Source organism: Asparagus officinalis, chromosome 4 (genome assembly GCF_001876935.1).
Source record: "Asparagus officinalis chromosome 4, Aspof.V1, whole genome shotgun sequence".
In the NCBI taxonomy this organism is placed as follows: Eukaryota; Viridiplantae; Streptophyta; class Magnoliopsida; order Asparagales; family Asparagaceae; genus Asparagus; species Asparagus officinalis.
In genome coordinates, this window is record NC_033797.1 from 81497353 (window position 1) to 81503297 (window position 5945).

A 5945-nucleotide genomic window follows, 5' to 3' on the forward strand; every position below is an offset into this window, starting at 1 on the left:
TCACCAGGGCACTCGACGGCTGCTATGTCACGTACAAGGATGGGCCTTCCCACTTCCCACGATGTAAAGGGAAGGAGCACAGTACTCCGAGCCCATCAAGTAGTCGCTCACAGTACGAGCGACCAGTCAAATCCATGCAATCGCCAAGTCCACCTGCATGCTCACGAATGAAGCTCACCTCGCCTGCATGAGTTAAGAGCTGAATTTGCCCGCGATCAACAAGCTCACCTAGCTAGCCGGAGTACCTGGCAGCCGCAATAGCACGTACGAGGATAGGCCTTCCCATTTCCCACGATGTGAAGGGAAGGAGTACAGTACTCCGAGCCCATCAAATAGCCGCTCACGGTACTAGTGGCTAGTAAAAATCTTTCCTGTCATTGGAAACCACCTGTATACTTAACTCTCCAGCATGAGTTAAGTTTAATCAAGCTGCTAAGGTTCGCCTGATCGACCAAGCAAGTCGCTAAGCAATCGACAAACTTGACAGACTCGCTCGAGTACTAGGCAGCCGTAGCATCACGTACAGTGATGGGCCTTCCCACTTCCCACGACGTGAAGGGAAGGAGCGTAGGTACTCCTAGACCATCAAGTGTTCGTCCACAGTACAAGTGATGGTTAAACCTACTATGTCGCTAGACTCACCCTCATGCTCGGCTCGTGTGACACCCCAGGATTCACACAAGGCTGCAGTCCCAGGTAAAACCCGGATTGTCAAACGTGCCAAGTACCAAACACCATGCTACGACATGTTTCACCATCACAATCGTTATCTCTCTAGTGAAAACAATAAATAGGTGAAGGTATAGACAGGCAACCAAAATAGAAATATAACAACACTGGATGAACACAGAAGAAGCATAATAATACCAATATTGAGCCCAACTAGAATAAAATAGATATATCTCTGAGTCTGAACTGAGTCTCAAATACAATGAGTCAAAAAAAAACAAAGTCTCACAAGAGTTCTCAACTCTAAAATAAAATACTAATCTAGAGTCTGAAAAATAACCAACTACATGTAGAGTTCTAAAATAACTACAAAATATAATAAATAGCTAAACGGACAACTAAGATGTCCCATCAACCTGCGACTCTCCGTACGCCAGACTCGCTGCCTGAAAGAGGGGAAACAACGAGCATCAAAGCGCTAACGAGTTCATCACTACCTCTCCCCATGGGAAGGGGAAGGAGTATATAGAAAAAATAAAGTCATTATATTCATATATCAAATCATTCATAAAATTCTTCATGAAGGAAAAACAATAGTAAAGGAAAAGTACTCCAATCTCCAACATAAGGAATAAGTATCTCATCTTGAAGTACATCCGAGTAGCCTGCTCTAATATAAGAGGATGTCAGCTAAAACAAAATAAAATATATTTGCTGCTCATAACGGGTGTGCCAAAAATCTCATCATAAATACACTACTCACGGGTAGTATATCATGGAAGTACAAAACATAACTGATTAAATATCTATGTGTGCATCATCTTGTGCTATAGCGATACTTTTGTAATGCTCTTACTCAATCGCTCTGTGACAATAGGATTTATTATCTCCCTATTCCGGATGCATGTAATAACGATACTTTTGTAATACTCTTACTCAATCGTTCTGCGGCAAATAGGTTTCATCTCCCTATTTCCGAAATACGTATAAGAAAACATTATTAAATATATGTTTATCAAACTATAGATCTCATGTCAAGTATGTGTCAATCTAACACAATCTAACATACGAGCACAAAACTCGGTGTGCGTGTCCACATCTGAAGTTCACCATCATCCCAGGTGTTTAACAATCACTAATGTCATAGTCTATCATCATAGGGTCGAGAAATTTGTAAGACAACCAAAGAAAACAACGCAAGTAAACATGCACAACCAAAACCAACTGGCGGTTGATCGTGGTGGTTGACCGCGACGGGCTCCAGAGACTACCCAAGTCTCTGTCCTGCACGCGGTCGACCGTGAACCCTGTTTCCAGTTTCTCCAGATTTTTTTACATGTTATGTTCTCGTTATGTTTTCATGATTCAAACATGATAAAAACTTCATGAAACATTCATACAAGCATGGTACAGCAGATAGAATTATCTGGAAACAAATCAACATATATAAATCATGATTTTATGCATTAGATTTACATTCAAAACCCTAAAACATGCATAAAAGCTCAAAACAAAAAATCAAACTTCTTTCTTTAGTTTAACCATATTTTAAAATCATCATCAGATCTAAATCACATCTGTGAAAACGTTCTCAACCTTTTTAGCATGAAAAGACCTAATTTTTATACATATAATACAAAAGAATTGTCTTTTTTACCTAATCTATTCGTTTAGGCTCTATAAAACATGTTTAAATCTTTTTAAAAATATTTTAAAAACTGGGAAGTGGATTAGTAGAGATGATACTCGCCTTTGGTTGTAGTAAAACGTGTTAGAAGCAAGGTTGAAAGAAAACTCCACTCCAAAAGCCAAGAATCACCCGAAAAATCAACTTGAAAGCCTTCAATCCACTCCAAGAAATCAAACTAGGGTTTGGGGGTTTTGGTGGCTGTTAGGATTCTTAGAAAAACTGAGAAAATCGTGAAAAACTCATATATATATCAAGGGGAAATGAATATGGGTTTAGAAATCCGAAACCAACTCAAAACAGGAGAAAAACAGACTGCAGGTCTCGCGGTCGACCGGGCTGCGGTCGACCGCGGCGGTTGACCGGACTGGGATTTCCAAGATTCTCATGAGTTGGCCATTTGTGCATGTTTCAACACTTCTATCTCTTATGTATGAACTCGTTCATACTCAAAAACAAAGGGTATTATACCATTTAATGATATTTATCATACTAAATATCCTCATATCATAATGTATCACACATAAACTTCATTATTCTTAAATTATCGGGGTTTTACATTCATCCCCCCTTAAGAGGATTTCGTCCTCAAAATTCTGCAGTTGCATCTCAAAGCTCAAAAACTAGGAAAACACATTCAGAAGATGTAATTCATATTAAGAATTCCTTCGGCACACATCACAATGCATCAACACAATGATATTTAAAGTTAACAACCTAGAATGCAAACATTCTTACCTAAATCCTTAACTAAATGAAAACGGTACGTCGAGCGAAATAATCCAAACAAGGAAACCCTACTAAATGAAAACGGTACGTCGAGCGAAATAATCCAAACAAGGAAACCCTCATGTATATACCATATACTTGAATTAATTAAGGATCAGGCAAAAATATCCCCATTCTAGTGTTAAAGATAAATATAAATGTGACTAAACAATATAGATAAAGACTACTATCAAAGCACATAAGTATAAGAATTTATCAACATCATACCTGTCCAAACAGGTACGGGTAGTCGCGACGAACATCCTCCTCGTGCTCCCAAGAAATCTCTTCAGCTCCTTGCCGGTTCCACTGAACTTTCACTAATTGAATGACTTTATTTCTAAGTTTTTTATTCTCTCTAGTAAGTATGCATACCGGTACCTCTACAGTAGTCAAGTCATACTGAATCTCAATCTGTGGTGAATCAATCACTCTCTACTGCTCATCATCTCGCAGATGCTTCTTAAGCATCAAAACATGAAAGACGTCGTGTACACTCGACATCGATGCTGGAAGATCTAATCTGCAAGAAACAGCTCCAATGCGCTCGATGATCCTAAAAGGACCAACATATCTCGGGGCAAGCTTTCCCCGTCTACTGAATCGCTGAACGTCCTTCATCGGGGATACTTTCAACATGACCGGGTCTCCGACCTGGAACTCTAAAGGTCGTCTCCGTTGATCTGCATAGCTCTTCTGTCGACTCTGCGCCGCAAAAATGCGTTCTCGAATCAATGCTACCATCTCTGTGGTCTGCCTAACTAACTTTGGACCAATCAATAGACTATCCTCTGGCTCTGTCCAACATATAGGCGATCTGCAAGGTCTCTCGTACAAAGCTTCATACGGTGTTATCCCGATGGTAGCTTGATAATTGTTATTATATGCAAATTTAATCAGTAGGATATGGTCCTCCTAACTACCCCGAAAATCTAAAATACATGCTCTCAGCATGTCCTCTAAAATTTGATTCACCCTCTCGGTCTGACCATTTGTCTGGGGGTGGAAAACACTGCTAAATGACAACTGACTGCCAAAAGCATCTTGGAAACTCCTCCAAAAATGAGATGAGAAGACTGAGCCCCGATCTGATACAATTGTCTCTGGAACTCCATGCAATCTAACAATCTCCCAAATGAAGATCCTCTCATATGTTTCTGCCGTATAAGTCGTCCTCACAGGTAAGAAATGTGCGGACTTAGTCAATCTGTCCACTATAACCCAAATAGAATCATTTCCTTTCTTCATCTTGGGCAACCCCACTACGAAATCCATTGAAATATCTGCCCACTTCCATTCGGGAACGGGTAAAGGCTGTTGGGTTCCTGTAGGTCTCTAATGTTCTGCCTTAACTTGTTGGCAGGTAAAACATTTAGCCACATAATCTGCAATCTCTCTGCGCATACCACTCCACCAAAAATGCCTCTACAGATCCTTGTACATTTTCGTCATGCCTGGGTGCACTGTATATCTACTGCGATGAGCTTCGTCAAATAGTTCCCTCTTCAGCTGTAGATTGTTCGGCATAACGATCTTGCCCTTCATCCTAAAGCCTCCATCTACTCTAATAGTCCAATCATCCTTGGGTTCTTTAGAGATCTCGCCCTTGCGGGTTTGAATCCAAGAATCCTCTAACTGAGCTCTGACTACTCTATCTCTCCAAGATGGCTGAACAGATAACGCTCCTAAGAACACGCGATTCCCGCCAATCTCTGGCCTAAAATCAAAATGGCTGAGGGTATAAACATCCCGATATAGTGAACACCTCAAAGCTGCTAGTCCGTGACAACGCCTCCTACTCAATGCGTCTGCTACCACGTTCGCCTTTCCCGGATGATACTGTATGGCAAACTCATAATCCTTAATAAACTCTACCCATCGTCGTTGCCTCTGGTTGAGTTCTTTCTGTGAAAAGAGGTACTTCAGGCTCTGGTGATCTGTGAATAACTCAAACTACACTCCGTACAAATAATGTCTCCACGCCTTCAGTGCAAAGACTACTGCTGCTAGCTCCAAATCATGCGTGGGATAATTCTACTCATGAGTCCTCAGCTACCTCGAAATATAGGCTACGACTCTCTGGGTCTACATCAATACACCGCCAAGACCCGATAATGATGCATCAGTGTAGACAACAAAAGTCTTATCACTTCTAGGAATAACCAAAATTGGTGCTGAAGTTAACTTAGTCTTCAAAGTCTCAAATGCCTTCTGGCACTCTGTGCTCCAAATGAACTGCACGCCCTTCTTAGTAAGGCGTGTGAGTGGTGTGGCAATCCTTGAGAAATCCTGAATGAATTTTTTGTAATAGCCTGCCAGGCCTAAGAAGCTACGAATCTTGGTAACTGTCTTCGGTTGCTCCTAATCAAGTACGGCTTCTACTTTAGCCGGATCTACTACAATGCCCTCCCGGCTGATAACATGGCCCAAAAATCTAACCTCTGATAACCAGAATTCACATTTGCTAAACTTACATACAACTCGTGCTCTCTCAATATCTGCAATGCTAACCTCAAATGCTGCTCGTGCTCTGCCTCCGACCTTGAGTAGATAAGAATATCGTTGATGAAGACTATCACAAACTGGTCCAGGTAAGGATGAAAAACCCGATTCATCAAATCCATGAATACTGTGAGTGCATTGGTCAGCCCAAACGGCATGACGAGAAACTCGAAAGACCCATATCGAATCAAGAAAGCAGTCTTAGGAATATCCATCTCCCGAACTCGCAACTGATGATATCCGGAACGAAGATCTATCTTCGAGAAACACTACGCTCCCTGCAATTGGTCGAACAAGTCATCGAATAGTGACTTTGTTC